At 39.8% G+C, this 19,983-nt stretch overlaps 1 long non-coding RNA gene across 2 annotated transcripts in view; it reads left to right on the forward strand.

Moving 5' to 3' along the window:
- Positions 1–6: 6 nt before the first annotated feature.
- LOC139685828 (uncharacterized) overlaps positions 7–19,983 on the forward strand; it is a 189,094-nt gene continuing 169,117 nt past the window's right edge. For both annotated transcript variants that reach the window (XR_011700230.1, XR_011700229.1), the window contains exon 1: positions 7–84. This is a non-coding gene — a long non-coding RNA (uncharacterized lncRNA). The remainder of the gene's footprint in view (positions 85–19,983) is intronic.

Raw genomic sequence — 19,983 nt, forward strand, 5'->3', positions numbered from 1 at the left:
ACACGTCCGTTGGAATGAAGTGAACATCGTTACTTCTTTGCAGAGGAAGTTTTTCTGTAATCAGCTGAATTTGGACTAGGAAAGGTAAAGATTTTTATCATTCTTATCTAACACATTATTTCCGTGTTGAGGCCATTTAACTATTTCCTTTGCCTACCTGAATTTTGCATATGGGCAGGATCGGTTAATGAAGTCAAGCTCGATGTCTTGTGTCAAACCTAAGATCTTCTGCATTGAAGTCATACATCGTGGTTTTACAAGGTTATAATAGTGTATTTACGAGAGGAAAATAAGTGAATGTATTATGTTAGTCGGCGGGTTATCGAACAAGTGATATCGTCTGCCTTTTGTAATGCTGGAGCTGTTATTTGAGGCTTTTGCATATGTAATAGATCTTGACTTTACTAACGAGGCGGTGAAGGTCATGTAATGTTTATTTTCCGTACAAGGCAGGATTGCGGTAGTTTGAAACGTCTTTAGTGCACACGTTACTTATACATCTTTGATCGCGACATTGTGCAACTCTAAAAGAAGTGTCTATATGCATTTTACGGCCACTGTTAGTATAATCACGTAAACATACTCGACGGATTTACTAACATGTGATTGTACAAGTTTGGTTGTTGAATTTATTTTGTGGTCAAATGACTTTTCCGTAGAATTACTAGCTGGCATTAATACACTCAGGCGAAAAATCACGGTGAAAGTCAAGCCTTATGCGTCGATTTCTATACAATACTGCACAATTTCATTGATTTTTCCTATAAAATTATTTCAAAGTAAGCTATTTTCCTTGTATATTTCATGGGGTAATAGAAAAAAGCTGAATGATAGTCATTTTGATATTGCAAAACGGCATGTACCATATCTCTCTCAATAATAAGCTTAATTGTTGAATAAGGTGATGGCTAGGAATATATTGAAAATATTTATTATTATTTGTTTGAATATGCTATATTTAGCTAAAAATTCCTGTGATAAGCAAGTATGATTAAATTACTTCTATCTAGTATTTGCGTGCTATTCGCTCTACCAATTTCTTTTTGGATTTTATTACAAGTACCTGATTTATTGTTGTATAATGACGTATTACTTAAGTGAAGTTAATATAAGACATGATTTTTCTGGTAGACCGGTGTAACACAAACGAATATTTCGATGTAACTGTAACAGCTGTTAACTCTGATTGGACCGCATATGCAAACCACTCTGGAAGACGTTTCCGTGTCGTGTTTCATAAACGGATGGTTTCCTTTGTGTCCTTTTGTGCAAGAAACTCTTAATTGTGGATATTAATAATATTTCAGGTACCAATTTGCTTTGCGATATAATTTTATAGTCTAAGGTGTCACAGCAGTTTAGTGTCAGTAGACACGTCTTTCCTACAAATTAACAGTGAAATTGATCATGGTCCACTTTCGCCTTAGAACCAATATTTTTTCTGTGTGCATTGGATTGCCTGCAAAAATATAGAGCCGAAATACTTATAGATTATTTTCTACACCTGAATCACGGTCTGCGGTTGTTCTTTTGATGACATAAAGTTAATCGAGTAATCTTCCGCAGGGTACATTAAAATGAAACTTACCGTTAAAGTTGATTTGTTTCACTGGTTCGAAAAGTAGCCGAGAATGCTAGTGTAGAAAATTAACTTTTACCTCCACCTTAAAATTATTATGGTACTTTTCGCATGTCTTAAGGGGACAAACATATTTTGGAAGGCCATAACGTCTACCTCATTTAACAATAGGAGTAAAGATAATTATTTTTTTGCGATTTTAGGCTACTGAATACAAATATCGGGATGCCGGATCAAGTACGAGGCATTCAATTCGACGCATGTAATATCCGCGCTATAGTATTATCTACAGTGAACAATGTTTCTTGTTGTGATGGCTTTGTTCTGTTGTGCAGCCTATGTCATGTTTGATCCCTTTTCCGCATGGTGCGGGGTTAATAGAAAAAGAACTAGAGATGTTGTTGGCTGAAAGTTCCTTGTCAAAGGTTCCTACCCTTTTTAGGACAAGCCATGCCTAGGTTTTGTGTATAGATAATGGTGAAATTCCTTATTACGGTCCCTCTCAAAATGTTACTCCCCAGTTGAAAAATTCACGAACTGTACAGATTGTTTTAGGGCATGAACGAAAAGAGAAGCAAACAGTTGCGCGTTGATGTATAGCTCCCCTGAATAGGTTTTTCTCTCCTTTTTCACGGCTGTTGTCCTAACACCCCTATGTTCACGCCACTCGCCCCTGCGGAGTATTTTGTCGATGTTAATTATGAGCATGATGTAAATAACATCCTCCAGTTGGCTGTCGGCAGTGCTTTTGGTTACGAGGCAGAAATACTATTAGTATTTGCTTTAGATTATTACGGGAATCTTGTGCTGAAGACACTAGGAACAACCTTCAGTCAGCCATTGGAAGGACTCGGCTGTCCGCGGCTGTGCCATAACTGAATACAGCCGGATGACGTTAGAAACGGTAAATACTGAAGTCACTTGGTCGTGAAATTTTTTGCAACATGCAATAGGCTATCCTTTTTTCTGGGATTCGAACTCGTTTACTTAGCATGATTTGTGATGACATCAACCATCCCAGTTTGTTTCTGTTCGGTAGGTTGGTGTACAGCATGACGGGATCCTTGTACATATTATCCCTCCACTCCCTGTCTCTTGTGTTCACTTATTGCTTAGGAATTTTTATCTAACCCATGTTTATGTACCGCAATCATTTTCTCATCGCACCACCTACTCCCCAATCACGTGATATTCCTTTGCTTTTCGCCTACGTAGTGTTCGGTGGCTTTTATTTCATTTCCTTGCTCGTGATCACCATTAGACATAATTATAGGTATTGTTGTGATCCAACAGGCGCACATTAGTGTGTCCGCATATGGAGGCTTTGAATGAAGACGAAGGCAACTCTGTTCGGGTCCTTATTATACGCCATGGCATCAATTTGGCTGTGCTCCTTTTTTAGATGTCTGTTTATAATTCTTTTTTTCCTGGTGATATTTTGGGGATAGATTCGGCCTGAATTGAGTGGAATCAACATTTGACCTTGTGCCGTTATGTAACGAACGATTATTCGCCGAAACAGGCATTTATGATATGCTTATAGTGAGGCTCAGGTACTTTAGTCATTAACGTGTTTATGTTGTTATTTTCGGGTTCTCATTCATGATTAACTCCATTTACGTAGTAGAAGGCATTGCTTGTAAGATTTAGTGGGCAGATAGTTTATATATTACAATAGAATATTCATTTCATGGTGTTCAAATTGAAGAGATTCAGGGGTGATGTCATCGCATTACGTCATTTTAATCCGATGATGATGTAATGCATGGGAACCTCGGTCGTCATACAAATGTTACCATGAGACGAATTGCATTTTTTGGTTTCCTCTGCTATGAAGTTATATTGAATGATAAGAACTCTGTAACGTCGTTCACGATAAAGGCAAGTCGTTTAATATCATTTGTCATCCCGGGGAGGTCTTTTTTTGTGTAGTTTTTCCGGTGTAACAAACTAAATATAATGTAATACATACTACCTTGATCAAAAATTTCCCGGAATTTATTCAGAAAATTAAAAATACAAGTTTATTCATCTAAATCTATATTGTCCCCTTCAAAGTAATCACCATCGACTGCAACACACTTATGCCAGCGCTTGATCCAATCCTCGAAACATTTTTTATATTCGGTTTTCGGTATGTCCATCAGCGCTTCCTGCGATTTTTCCATTACTTCCTCTCGGCTGCTAAAACGCGTTCCCCGTAATGGTTTTTTAACTCGATTGAACAGAAAGAAGTCACAGGGAGCCAAATCAGGTGAATTCGGTGGCTGTTGGATGGTATTTGTTGCATTTTTCGTCAAAAAATTACGAATAATGATAGCACTGTGCGACGGTGCGTTATCATGGTGCAAAATCCACGAGTTTTCTGCCCACATTTCTGGTCTCTTTCGGCGAATTGCTTCACGCAAACGTCTCATAACGCCCAAATAATACTCTTTGTTTACTGTCTGGCCTTCTGGCAAAAATTCATGATGCACTACACCGTTGTAATCCATGAAAACCGTCAGCATTGCCTTCTTTTTTGACTGAAAACGACGTGGTTTTTTTGGTCTCGGCTCATTTGGTGAACGCCATTCACTTGCCTGATGTCTGGATTGCGTGTCGTTCTCATAAACCCACGTCTCGTCTCCAGTAATGATCCTTTTGATGAATGGGGGATCGGATTCAGCCTCGCAAATCATGTCTTTTGCGACGTCAACACGGTCTCTTTTTTGCATGAAATTGAGGTCTTTTGGCACCAACTTTGCTGCTTCTCGACGGAAACCCAAATCATTAACCACAATGTCTTGGGCGGATCCATAGGCAATGTTCAAGTCCTCCGCTATTTCTCTGATGGTTAATTTGCGGTTATTGACCAACATTTCTTTTACTTTATCAATTTTTTCACCGACTTTCGATGTCGATGGTCTGCCACTGCGTTCATCATCTTCGATTGGCTCACGACCACTTCTGAACCGCTCGTGCCACTGGTAAACGACCGTTTTTTTTAGAGAATCGTTGCCGAAACACTTTTCCAACATTTCCAACGTCCGTGCGCCACTAAATCCGTTTTTTACGCAAAATTTAATACAAGTTCGTTGTTGCAAATTTAAATCCATTTCTGCAATTGTAAAAAATCGCCAACACACACAGAGATAGATGTACTCTTGGCTACGTAACTTTTGCAAATGTCAAGTTATGACACTAAGATTTAAAGGGAATATCAACAACAGATGTACCAATTTAACAAAAAAAACAGAACTCAAATCGGAACGATGGGAGCGCCACACGGTGGTTATTCCGGGAACTTTTTGATCAAGATAGTATTTATGAATTTGGAGTAAATACTGTCAAGTTTCCTCTCTGATTCATTTGAATTCTATCAGTAGGTTTGATTGTTCCTGGTAAAAAAGTATGAGTTTGCTATTGGCAGTGCCACAGTGTTTTGCCATTTGAATCCGAAGAAAAGTAATTGGAATTGTATGCCTTTTTTGTTGTCAACTTTGTTACCAGCAATTAAATATATGGCATTATTTTTTTAAATTAGTAAACGGTTGTCTAGGAATATGGAAGGATGCAGTCTCGTAATAATGGGTGTGGCGTGTTGGTCCACTGGGTGAAATGATCGGCTGCTGACTAAAAGCATAACGGGTTCAATACTTAATAATAAATAATTCACGTAATCTTCGTTTATGTTGATTATTGGACTGCCTCATTTTCATTTTAAACATTGTAGTGTACGTGATTTACGATCGATAAAATCTAATCGCATGACCCCCTGGCGAAAATATCTTTCTAGTGAAGTATAGGTGCTGCTACCTCATGCAGTTATTCCTTTTTCGTTTTTATTTTGGATATTAATTTCCTCTTCGTGGAGTAATCAGTGAATGAATTGTGATACTTACTTCTACATCACTCTTACATTCTGGATGATCCCGTCATTCATCCTGATCACGGCGGCTCAAATTTGGAAATGCAGATCAATTTTTCCATGTTTCTTCCCTTGAGCGGTGTAGTGGGCTTGATGTTTTCTAAATTCTTCCTGCCTAAGGTGGATTGGTATTTCATTCTGCCGCCCCCGTTTTCATTGACTCTTCCCGGAAGCGTTATACTTGCACTTTAGTGCGCGTTCATTCTGTTTTTATATGCGGTTAAGCGCTGTGGGAGAGCTACGACGGCATGTAATTTCTGCCGGGCGCCTACCCTCGGGCACTAACGGAACGCGGTCCAGAAGTGCCAGGGCAGGTTGAATGAAGAGGGGGAGGGGTCGAGGAGGTCGAATAAGGGTTCTTATCTTTATCCAGTTCGTAGGCCCTCCTCGGTGGTTGGAATGCATTTTTTCGAATCATCTTCTAAGTTAGAAGACTTCATCCTAAATATCTTCACGTCCCTTAGTGCACTGTGTGCTTTTATTTGCTTCTTTTTTGCCCAGCGTTTTTGGGCATTATTATAATTCGTGGCATCCATTTTCCCACTTGTCGTTTTAACACGAGGAAAATATTATTTATATGAATCATCGCGAAGAATTATTTGACTTTGGCGGCTCTAGCATGACACATTTATATTGGTTGAGGGGAAAAGTATCATGTTGTAGTGTTAATCATAAAGAAATATAGTTTCTCTGTGAAGCAATGGTATTGGAAAAAAATTCATGAAATTTTGAGCGCTTTTATTGTGTTTCGCTTTAAAAAGTAAAATTACGTACACTTTTGGCGTTTTTATATTTATTTGCTAATTTTTATTTATCCTAACTCTTCAATTTCAAACTTTAAATGTATCTCGAAATAATGATCGCTAATAGTTTGCCAAAACAATAAAATGTTTTGAAGGAGGGCTTAGAGAACAGTAATTTCACTGCTAGTATGGTTTACGATAAATATTCCGGGAGGCTTGAATGTTGAACTATCTAAATGATTAATTTTGTGGCTAATGATGCGAGATTAAACGGACGTTGTAAGCGAAGTGTACCGTAAATTCTCTACTTTCTTTGTAAAACAAAATACATGTATAACTTGTCCCAAAAGCGTTTTTCGGCCACGAAAGACAGTGAAACTGAGGGAGACGAAGTGATAACTAGCCTACTAAGAAATGACCAAGATATCAAAATCTGAAATCCGAAGGTCGGTTTTAAAGATATGGACAGAGCTAGCCAGATACTAAGCTTATCGGCGTGTGATATCAACGCTTTCAGGGCGCTCACTTCCCTAACTCTGTTTGCATTTTTCTAGGTAGTTGTACCCAGACAATAATTCCGTATAGGCTTAGCCAAGGTGTCCGTAGGTGTCGCTTGGATTAGAACCCATCGGCCCGTGACCCTCACCGATCTGTCTACTCGACAGACTGTTCTAGTACTATCGTAGGAATCATTATGAATGATGTGATCTGCGTTTTTCATCGTTGTAACTCTTGATCTTCTTATTGGGAGGTAAATTTTGGTGATGAAAGTCAACAAATAGAAATTTTTAATGGCCCACTTCACTTCGATGCCTTCAGAACGAAGTAAACTTTTCATTTACACGAACCGGGCGGTAATAGAGTGTAACTGTCATCTCTTTACATAACTATACAAAGCCATTAATGACCTGAGCTTCCTTGAGTTTTTGCAGCATAGCTACAAGATTGATAAAAGCTAAAAAATAGGTCCCGCAAGCTTGCTGTGTTACTCCCTCAGGAGTACAACACATAATATACAAGTTCACCCGTTTCTCAAAGTCACTAGCTAGTTCACAAAATGTCTAAAATTAATCCTGATTGTAATATTAGACGTATAAAATACCATAGCCTATGAAATGTAAATACTAAATGTAGTGGGAAAGAGATAATGCCATTGAAGTCTTTGTAGGAGTAAACCGCAAGGCTTTGTAAAAGATTGGGCGTGAGAGATAAAATACGCGAATGATCATGTTATTAGTGTGTTTATTTACTCGACATTTTGAAAAAGAGTGAAAAATACGCAACCTGTGTAATGGCATATCCCGTTTTTTTCACGGTTCATTTTATTCTAGGAATCACCCCGGGATTCATTCCAAAAACCGGATATTTGTTCAAAAATCCGGGAAATTTATGTCGGGGTATTTTATATCCTGCGTATGGCGCATCTACCTTTCCGTCTGAAATTTCTCCTTTCCACCGCATCGCGCATTCCACTACGTTTTCTTCGTCATGTGTGTCCTGGAATAGTTTTTCCTTACTCTTCCGTGTATTCTGCTTTTGATCTACTTTTTCCATTTCCTTCTTTCTTTCGTTTTCCTAACCATCTCATGTAATCTATTTCTTCGCAATTCGTTTCGTGTATACCATTCCTGTTGTTTACCTTGCCGCACTGATGATTCGTTTTTTGGATCTCCTCTCTTATATTTTAATATTCCTATTTCTTCATCCTCACTTAGAATTTGAATTGATCCTTGGCCTTCCTTCTTCATAATCACTACTACATTGTGATCTCTGTCCGCTCCCGGCAGCTGCTTGGAAACCTGGAGGCGGTGGGCCATTGCCCTCCCTCCTCCGCCTGTTGGGAGGAGCTAAGTGTTATTTGCCTTCCCAGTTAATTTCAAATTGAAAAGAGGAAAGTAATAGTTCAGAAGTACTTCTGTAATTTCAGCATAATTGTACCACATAGTCATTCATTCCCTGAAACGTTTTGTAAGTGTAATCCCGCGGAAAAATTAGGAACTGGGAGATGAGTGTGAGCTGGGCAAAACATACAGGATGCAATGCGTTATATGAGCATCAACCTGAAATGACATTCCTTATCCTCAAGTTAGGAGAAAATTTCGGAAAGCATACTCCATGCCCGCTTACAAACGAATTAAAGAAATACGACCACCAGCTTTATACTCTATGCCAAATCTCTTTTATTTTATCACACGGAACCATTGGAAAGACTACTTGTGATTTGCCTCTACTTACGTTTTGTGAAGTGATATAAGACACATGGTATTAAAACCAATCTTTCTTTTCTCTCTGTGTTCAGCTTTAAATTGCATAAGTAAACTTAAGTTCTTTTTCTTTGGAGTGAGCGTGTAATGCTTTGCCTTCCTGATCCGCCAGCTGAGATTATAAAAGAGAATAAATGAAGAACAGCAGGAGAGGATAGGTTAATTGCCGGTCCTTCGTAAATAAGAAAGCGGACTTATTAGGATTGCGGTTTATATGCGTTCAATATGTCCAGCAATTGGTGAGATCACTTCTAAATGGCAGACGCCCACCTTGACTGCTCGACGAGCGAATGGAAAACATCCACATCTGCTCCGCATCCTCATCCCATAAGTGGTCACAAGTCATATAATTCATGAAGAAATTACCGTTGACCATTCGTGTTTCGAAGCCTGAACACGAAGCACAACTTTCGTATCGCCAATTCATATCGAAAATTACCGTCTTAAAGGCCCCCTCATTTTGTTGATCACTGATAAAGTTTCAGAAATCATTTCTTCTGAAATGGACATTTTTAGCGATAGTCATGGCCTAGTGAGAAACAAGTTCAAGCTTATACGTGAGATAGACCACTTCCCGCAGGACAGTGAGTTATGAGAATTAAGAGAATGGTAGCAGGATACTAGATAAGCGTACCTCACAGTTGTATACCATTATTATTAAGTAATCTACCGGTTAAGGTAGGTTTTGAATGGACACATATCAAATAAATATTTTGGGACTTCTAACAAAACACAATCCAGCAACGTATCTACATCAAGTCTCAATTCCTCTCAGTGTAATTCCTTCCTCCCTTCATCTCGTCCAACTCCTATTCCTATCATACTCCTGCTATTTCCACGTTTGCTTCACATTCTACCCTCTATTACAGTCTTCAGCATCCCATAGCCGATCAATACGCCCTTCATCCATTTTTCCTGCCTCCTTATGATTTCTCCCAACCAACCCCTCTCCTCGCCCACCATACCTAATACTTCCTCATTTGTTTTCCTTTCGGTACATTTCACCTTCTCCACACCCACATTTCAAAAGCCTCCAATCTACGTCTCTCCTCCTGCTTCAATGACCACGTTTCCGCGCCGTACATAGCTACGCTCCATATCAATGTTTGACGAGTCTTTTATTAATATCCTTACTCAACGTCCCTGTCATCAACTCTCTCTTCCTTGTGAAAGCCTCTTTGCCTAGCGCAATTCTTCTCCATATGTCCCTACTACTTTGACCATGTTGGTCCAAATACTTCCGAGTGACGTAAACTGTTCTACTTGCTGTAGTTTTAGCCCTCATATTTTAATATTTGGCTTAGTCTTTTTCTTTCTGGAAAATCACATAACCTTTGTTTTATTAATATTAATTCTCATCCCATACCTGTCGCACTGAATTTCCGATTCATTCAGCGATGGTTGCAACCCCTTGGCTGACTGACAAATTAGATCTTGGTCATCAGCAAACCTAGCTAATTTTATGAATTCCCCTCCGACTTTCATTCCCACCTCCAGTTCTTTCCATGCCTCTTTAATCATTTCCTCCGCAAATACGTCGAAGAGCAATAGAGCAATTTATCGTAGACCTAAATTATCTATATTTCCTCTTTCCATCTCTCGCTAAATATTCTCCAATTTTCCTGTCTTCAACTTTGTGCTAACATTCCAAGTTCGTATTCTAACTAATTTGGTCTTCTTCTGCGTCTTATGTCCTGCTGCTGCCGGTTTTCCCTTGCAAGGGTTTCGTGGGATGACGACCGCGGAAGCCTTGCCTCCCCCGCTGCCGGGCACGACACACGGCCGATTGGGCCGAGCCCCGTAGTTGCCAGGACTCATATTCTCTGTAGTGACCATCATGTTAATCTTGGGAATGATAATTGAGGTGGTTTCGCGTTGCCTTCCTCAGCAGTGTTTTTAACGTGACACCATCACTCAATGGCTACCCCACCAGGGTCATACGCCTTCGCAGCCACCTCACTGAGGAACAGACGCTGCGTGGACTACCTTTCGTCTGGCTCCTAACCTTCGACCTATCTGGCATGGGTGACCCTGTCCGGAGCAATTATCATTGCTCCTGCCCGCACAGCTCTAGGGGTCATCGGAACGCACGAGCCCTCCCACCACGTCAAGGTTGTAGTCCATGGGAGGGTCGTATACCATATATTGTGCATAATCATAATAAGATCAATCAGCGTTTTTTGAGCATTGTTCGATTGGCTTCCATTGACAACGAAAGGTGTATCCGTTGTCTTTTCTTACCCAAATATAATATTTTTTCTCCCGATTCCAAAATTATATACCCGCTGAACAAGAGATGGAGGAGGTAAGTGTTGGTGGTAGTGAGCGCACAGTATTAACGTTGATGAATGAACTCATATTTCGCAATAAAAGAATTTCAATAGAGACTTTAATTACTGATCTAAATGTATTAATTGTCCACACACGGGAAATTCTTCAAATAATTTTTTGAACCAACCTAAATGTCAGTCTCAGACAGTCATCTTGTCATTTCCTCCATCCTAATCACGTCGGAATTTTTTTGACCATATTAAAGTCAAGTTCCTTTTGTACACAAATTATACGCAAATAATTCAAAATATGTACTATCTAACTTTCCCAAGGAAAATAATTATTGCACGAACAACAACCATTCGTAATCCTACATGTACGAGGGTCATCCGGAAAGTAGTACCCGTTCGTGAAATAAAGACACAAAAGTAAATATTAACAAACATAAAAAATTTTATTTGAAAGAGGATACTTTAAACTACTTCTCAACATAATCTCCAAGCAAATTAAGGCATTTGTCATAACGTGTGACAAGTTTCTGTATTCCTGCTGCATAGTCCTTCGCCGCCAGCTCATTGAGATACGCGAGGGACCCATCTTGCACAAATTTTTGCATAATGCAGATGGTGTTTAACAATTTCATGAACAATTGTTCGAGAAACATTGGGAAAATGCTCACAGATGTCATCAATTGTGACGCGCCGATCGTTCCTCACGAATTCGTCAACTGAGCTCACCAGTTGGTCTGTAATGACAGACGGTCTCCCCGAACGCTCATCGTCGTGTGTGTTCCCCCTCCCCATGTTGAAGTTGCGACACCACCGCCGAACAGACGACTCGTCCATTACATTGTCTCCATACACCTCCTTTAATTGGCGATGAATATCACATGGGCGAACGTTTCTTGCATTGAGGAATTTAATCACTGCCCTCACTTCACAACTGGCGGCGTTCTCAATTTTTTTAAACATTGTAAACAATCACAGAAACAACACAGGCAATGCTAGCGTCACGCAACTTGGCTCAGAGAAGGCAGACAAGCCACTGAAGCTATCTGACCTCGTCCAGCGGCTACTCGCGTCGTCAGCACTTCATGCGGCACGAACGGGTACTACTTTCCGGATGACCCTCGTATGTTCAAATCCAAGGTTGTTATACTAATTTCGTTGATTCTACTCCCATGATTGTTATAATACCCCTCCAGGTCCAACCAAGTCTGCCCACCTCTTTCTCGGAATATAATCCTGCGTCTCTTTACTTGAGAAGACACATTCATTGCCCTCCTCACCCCACCCACGGCGCAATCCTAAGCCATTTCTTTTTGTACTCCACCTCCTCTCCTCTTGCCTCCTCCTCTTTATCACATCCCCTCCCACCTCCTCGTACACTCATGTCTCTCCATTTCGCAGATGGGAAAGGAGAAAAGGGATCGCGTGCTTTTTTCTTTTTTAGGAGATTGGGATGGGGTACAAGGGAAAACGAATGAAAATCGTCTCTAATGAGAAGTCCCTCTTCTCGGTGGCCGTGCGGAACTGCGAGGGAGCGAGCGTTCCCTTGGTCGTGTTATTTTATTTTCCTGAGGGAAGCGGCTGAGGACGAGGAGGCAGGAAAGGCGGAGGGGAAGGAACGATTGTGAAGCTGTGGAGAGGAGATGTACGGAGAGAGAGATGGGGAGAGGGAGTTGGCGATGAGTGAAGGGAGATGATGTGGGTGGAGGAGGGGAGGCGGGTACGGGCGAAGAGAGAGGGAGGCTGGTGGTGCTCGCGTGGAAGGAAGGCTGACGACGGGGGGAAATTCTCTTCCTCAGCGACGCGAAATTACTGCATTTCGCGCCCCACCTTCGGCTGTGATTCCTCTTCACGCAAACCAAAGACGTCGTGGTCTAGGTCTCTCTCCCTCTCTATCTCATGTGTAGGTAGTTGAGTAGGATTGTGCTAGATGACGATATATCCGACACCATGTCGATATTTAGTTCATACATAGAATAATGGGAGATGGGCAAATCCAGGATCGACGATTATTTTTGGTGAAGGATAGGATTATATAAGCGACGCATCTCACCAGCATATAATCGTATTGTACGGGAAGGACCTCGCTGTTCTACTCTATTCATTCACCCGAAATGGTAGACGTTACAAATCCACGTAGGCCTTCTATACAATAGTCGATATAAATTATGTTACGGCCATGTTTTTATAGTCAATATTTCTCCATACTAATGCTTTTACAAAGATACCGATGTGTCGACATCACCTCGATGTTTATATCGAGGATGAACTATATTAAAACAGTACGTGTGGATGTAATATCAGCATTGGCGGGTGCTGATTGAGGTGCGCATACGATGGTCGTGGCATACGTGATAAATGGTTGGATGGTCAGGATTAGAAGAGAGAGGACGACGGAGACAGCGTTCACTATGGGAGAAAATGTGAACGCTCGGGTGTTTTGAAGAAGAATTAGAAATGATCTGTCATCGAGTTATCTATTCATATCGTAATTATTGAATTATGATACTTAAATTTATGTTTTCACAACCTAGGTATGAAGCGATTCCACATGTTCCGCGAAAACGGAAAACTTGTCTAGAACCCGCTGAATTTCGAAACATCTTTTCCTTCGCCCATTCTACGATTAGTGTTTCTTTTTGGCGAGGCGTAAAACTATTACAGGTATGTTCCTCTTCTTGCTCAATACATATTGTATATGATATATTGTTTTCTCATAGTTGCCAAAACTTTTTTCTTTCTGGTTTACCCACCTATATTTCTTGCAATTCTTGCCGTCTCTGGCTTCTGTAATGCCACCAATGCACTATCTTATTTTTCTATCATTCTGTAATACTAATATCTCTCGAGCGCTTACTCCTCTTTTTCTCCCTCATTTTGCCTTATAGGGTCATGGCGACTGGTTTACGGATCGCCCCTGTATTACGTTATTATGTGATCGTGTGTGTGGGATGTCCTCTCTCCCGAATTGTTTTCCCTCGTAGACGCATTGCGGATTTTTTCGATGTTGGCCAGCTGTTTGTAGGATCTTAAACTCATGTTTATTTTGTACTTTAATTTACGTAAGGTACATCTTGTTCGACAATTGTCTCGTCGCAATGTATTTTATACTCTTAGCAATTAAATTTCACTTGGTTATGCGTGATTTTAGTTATGCGTGATGCATGAATAAGTGTCTAAAGATAATAAAACTCATGCATGCGCGTATGTATTCGTCGTTTAATATTTTACAAATTGATCATCTACAATTCTCGTCAGTTGAGGCGAATCTCTGCTACTTTTTACTTTCCTAGAAGTCTGATGATGATGGCCGTGCCGTCGAAGCGTCAAAACTACATATGTGAGTGTCCTTTCTTTGTGTTTCTGTGTTTCAATGTCTTAATCAATGTTTATATGTGTGTATATATATATATATATATACAATACACACGCACACATACACACATGTATATGTACATAGCGCGTGTATACACATGTACTCCGTGTGTGTATAATATATATATATATATATATATATATATATATATATATATATATATATATATATATATATATATATATATATATATATATATATATATATTTCAAACACGAAATCCCGCCAAACGGCGAATAAATACTCATATATACAGAAACAGATATAAGGAAAAGGGATAGGAACACATATAAAGGACGAACACAATAAAGGTGGGGAAGGCGGAATCGAACGGATCACAAGAGTAAAAATATTTCCTTGACCGGGACTCGAAACCTCGGATCTTTCCACTTGCCGGGCGGATGCTCTTAACCACTTGAGCTATCGAGGAAACGTAATTTACCCTGAGATCCGTGGGTCTAATATGTCGCCAAGCGCCCCGATTCTTTAGCCAAGAGATGGCGTCAGGGGACTGTTTAACCCACCAAAGGAGAAATAGACAGTACACAAGAGGAAAGGACAGTGGTTTAGATCCGAGGTTCGAGTCCCGGTCAAGGAAATATTTTTACTCTTGTGATCCGTTCGATTCCGCCTTCCCCACCTTTATTGTGTTCGTCCTTTATATGTGTTCCTATCCCTTTTCCTCATATCTGTTTCTGTATATATGAGTATTTATTCGCCGTTTGGCGGGATTTCGTGTTTGAATGTGTATTTGGCCAATGTGGCTCATCTCTTTCTTCTGGCTATGCGTGCCACGAAACGCACTGTTCCTTTCCTGTATGATGTTGTATGAATTCTAAACCACTGTCCTTTCCTCTTGTGTACCGTCTATTTCTCCTTTGGTGGGTGAAACAGTCCCCTGACGCCATCTCTTGGCTAAAGAATCGGGGCGCTTGGCGACATATTAGACCCACGGATCTCAGGGTAAATTACGTTTCCTCGATAGCTCAAGTGGTTAAGAGCATCCGCCCGGCAAGTGGAAAGATCCGAGGTTCGAGTCCCGGTCAAGGAAATATTTTTACTCTAGTGATCCGTTCGATTCCGCCTTCCCCACCTTTATTGTGTTCGTCCTTTATATGTGTTCCTATCCCTTTTCCTTATATCTGTTTCTGTATATATGAGTATATATATATATATACAGAAAATGAGTGTATATATATATATAATACTAATATACTAATACTATAATATATATATATATATATATATATATATATATATATATATATATATATATATATATATATATATATATATATGTGTGTGTGTGTGTGTGTGTGTGATTCTGAAGACGACAGCCGAGCTGTCGAAACGTCAAATAACTTATTGTGAGTGTCCTTTCTTTGTGTCTCTATATTCTAAAAATCTACATCGGTGTTTTTATATATTTGTGCGTCGCCGAAGAGCGTTCCATTTCGAAGATATATATATACTACCTTGATCAAAAAGTTCCCGGAATAACCACCGTGTGGCGCTCCCATCGTTCCGATTTGAGTTCTGGTTTTTTTGTTAAATTGGTACATCTGTTGTTTATATTCCCTTTAAATCTTAGTGTCATAACTTGACATTTGCAAAAGTTACGTAGCCAAGAGTACATCTATCTCTGTGTGTGTTGGCGATTTTTTACAATTGCAGAAATGGATTTAAATTTGCAACAACGAACTTGTATTAAATTTTGCGTAAAAAACGGATTTAGTGGCGCACGGACGTTGGAAATGTTGGAAAAGTGTTTCGGCAACGATTCTCTAAAAAAAACGGTCGTTTACCAGTGGCACGAGCGGTTCAGAAGTGGTCGTGAGCCAATCGAAGATGATGAACGCAGTGGCAGACCATCGACATCGAAAGTCGGTGAAAAAATTGATAAAGTAAAAGAAATGTTGGTCAATAACCGCAAATTAACCATCAGAGAAATAGCGGAGGACTTGAACATTGCCTATGGATCCGCCCAAGACATTGTGGTTAATGATTTGGGTTTCCGTCGTGTAGCAGAGCCAAAAGACCTCAATTTCATGCAAAAAAGAGACCGTGTTGACGTCGCAAAAGACATGATTTGCGAGGCTGAATCCGATCCCACATTCATCAAAAGGATCATTACTGGAGACGAGACGTGGGTTTATGAGTACGACACGCAATCCAGACATCAGGCAAGTGAATGGCGTTCACCAAATGAGCCGAGACCAAAAAAACCACGTCGTTTTCAGTCAAAAAAGAAGGCAATGCTGACGGTTTTCATGGATTACAACGGTGTAGTGCATCATGAATTTTTGCCAGAAGGCCAGACAGTAAACAAAGAGTATTATTTGGGCGTTATGAGACGTTTGCGTGAAGCAATTCGCCGAAAGAGACCAGAAATATGGGCAGAAAACTCGTGGATTTTGCACCATGATAACGCACCGTCGCACAGTGCTATCATTATTCGTAATTTTTTGACGAAAAATGCAACAAATACCATCCAACAGCCACCGAATTCACCTGATTTGGCTCCCTGTGACTTCTTTCTGTTCAATCGAGTTAAAAAACCATTACGGGGAACGCGTTTTAGCAGCCGAGAGGAAGTAATGGAAAAATCGCAGGAAGCGCTGATGGACATACCGAAAACCGAATATAAAAAATGTTTCGAGGATTGGATCAAGCGCTGGCATAAGTGTGTTGCAGTCGATGGGGATTACTTTGAAGGGGACAATATAGATTTAGATGAATAAACTTGTATTTTTAATTTTCTGAATAAATTCCGGGATATTTTTGATCAAGGTAGTATATATACTACCTTGAACAAAAAGTTCCCGGATTAACCACCGTGTGGCGCTCCCATCGTTCCGATTTGAGTTCTGTTTTTTTTGTTAAATTGGTACATCTGTTGTTGATATTCCCTTTAAATCTTAGTGTCATAACTTGACATTTGCAAAAGTTACGTAGCCAAGAGTACATCTATCTCTGTGTGTGTTGGCGATTTTTTACAATTTCAGAAATGGATTTAAATTTGCAACAACGAACTTGTATTAAATTTTGCGTAAAAAACGGATTTAGTGGCGCACGGACGTTGGAAATGTTGGAAAAGTGTTTCGGCAACGATTCTCTAAAAAAAACGGTCGTTTACCAGTGGCACGAGCGGTTCAGAAGTGGTCGTGAGTCAATCGAAGATGATGAACGCAGTGGCAGACCATCGGCATCGAAAGTCGGTGAAAAAATTGATAAAGTAAAAGAAATGTTGGTCAATAACCGCAAATTAACCATCAGAGAAATAGCGGAAGACTTGAACATTGCCTATGGATCCGCCCAAGACATTGTGGTTAATGATTTGGGTTTCCGTCGAGAAGCAGCAAAGTTGGTGCCAAAAGACCTCAATTTCATGCAAAAAAGAGACCGTGTTGACGTCGCAAAAGACATGATTTGCGAGGCTGAATCCGATCCCACATTCATCAAAAGGATCATTACTGGAGACGAGACGTGGGTTTATGAGTACGACACGCAATCCAGACATCAGGCAAGTGAATGGCGTTCACCAAATGAGCCGAGACCAAAAAAACCACGTCGTTTTCAGTCAAAAAAGAAGGCAATGCTGACGGTTTTCATGGATTACAACGGTGTAGTGCATCATGAATTTTTGCCAGAAGGCCAGACAGTAAACAAAGAGTATTATTTGGGCGTTATGAGACGTTTGCGTGAAGCAATTCGCCGAAAGAGACCAGAAATGTGGGCAGAAAACTCGTGGATTTTGCACCATGATAACGCACCGTCGCACAGTGCTATCATTATTCGTAATTTTTTGACGAAAAATGCAACAAATACCATCCAACAGCCACCGAATTCACCTGATTTGGCTCCCTGTGACTTCTTTCTGTTCAATCGAGTTAAAAAACCATTACGGGGAACGCGTTTTAGCAGCCGAGAGGAAGTAATGGAAAAATCGCAGGAAGCACTGATGGACATACGGAAAACCGACCGTAACTTTTGCAAATGTCAAGTTATGACACTAAGATTTAAAGGGAATATCAACAAGAGATGTACCAATTTAACAAAAAAAACAGAACTCAAATCGGAACGATGGGAGCGCCACACGGTGGTTATTCCGGGAACTTTTTGATCAAGGTAGTATATATATATATATATATATATATATATATATATATATATATATATATATATATATATATATATATATATATATATATATATATATATATATATTGAACTCGACATTTCCGACTGTTTTTCCGAATGTAATTATTTATCTACTCCCAAGAGCTGAAAGTATGGTGAATTAGTAGCTCAAAATTTATTGTATAAACAGTCAAACAGTACCTATGTAAATATATTATAGTGTAGGTTGATTAGATTGGTGTCAACTGTGTAAGAAACTTGGTATTGATTGTCATGATCCCGAGTTCTACCAGTTTGAGAGCTATGCTTTTTAATGGATGTTTTTAAGGGCCTCTACGGTGAAAACTAACAAATTGCTGGGAAATTAAGAATATTGTCCGGATATAAACTTTATAAATGCTTTAAATTGAGATTTAAAAATCATAAACAAGGAAGAAATATCTCAATGCAGTTTTTGTATTACTATTGCCTTTTTTACTTTCTCATCGAGATGGTGCGGGGGCTAATGTACTGGCTTCCCACCCTGAGGGTGCAGGTTCAAATCCTGACGGTGTTGAATATTTTTCAGAGGTATCTCGATCCCTACTTGAAGTGCTTTGTGGAGGGCACTTTGAGTAAGTACGCCGTCCGTCGGATGGGACCCCTTGGCGCCTTTCGTAAGGAGTAGGCTAATGCCGACGCCGGGTTTCTCTCCACCCTTCATCCTTTCCTGTCCATCCCCTATGGCGCAAATGACCTGAGCTGTCGGTCGTCTCCCCTTAAAACTACTACTACTACTACTACTACTCATTCTCGTGCCAGGGTGACCAGCCATCTTTGAATCCTTGACAATTGAGAAGAACCCTTAAAAGATCCTGGAATTATAGATAGTTAAAGTTATTTTCCGGAAAATAAATAGAATGAGTGATGGAAAAATATGCTTCCCGTTTTTGAATTAAAAAAGAATGATTAATCAAGCGATTTTCTTTTGAACTAACGGCTTTCGTTCTATGATCCTTTGTGAAGATAGGGATTATGTACCATTTCTGTACATATGGGATAATATTGTTTCGTGCTTCAAACTAACTGCCTACTCATCGCGTCACTTGGACTGATAAGTAATCGGAAGGCACTGAGCTTTGTACATTTGGTACGTTTTTTGAGTGAGAGTACCACAATAGATTAATGCTCCATAGTGGAATTTTTTCGCCTACAGTAAATGCGCTGATATGCTCCTGTACTATTGTGTTGGTATAGAATATTTCCCAATTGATAAAAAAGTATTTCAAACCTTTGTATCATTCTGTTTCCAACAGCTAATTCTCAAAGAATATCAATTGCAGGGTCGTGGTGACTTAATATTCCAAGCCATGACGAGCTTCCGTCAATATTTGTTTACGTATTTGTATTTTCGGAATAGTAGAAATAAAAACTGCATAAAGGTGTCATGACGCGGTTAACGTTCATCTGGATGTTTTAAAAAGTCAAAAACTTCCATTGTAGGAATCCAAAACCCAAAAGCGAGGTTATCTCGCTATCGTATGCATGACTTTTATTTAGGTGAGACATCAAAATTTTTGGCTATTTTTGGCAGCTCATTATCAACCCATCAATACAGATATGAGTTTACGCTACTGGTGAAAATGTTGAAGTATTTGGTTTGGTATTGTAAATTTAGCAGCGTCCATTGGATTAAACCGGAAACAAGTGGTA

This window comes from Hetaerina americana, unplaced genomic scaffold (assembly GCF_022747635.1).
Source record: "Hetaerina americana unplaced genomic scaffold, ioHetAmer1.1.p SCAF_1, whole genome shotgun sequence".
In the NCBI taxonomy this organism is placed as follows: Eukaryota; Metazoa; Arthropoda; class Insecta; order Odonata; family Calopterygidae; genus Hetaerina; species Hetaerina americana.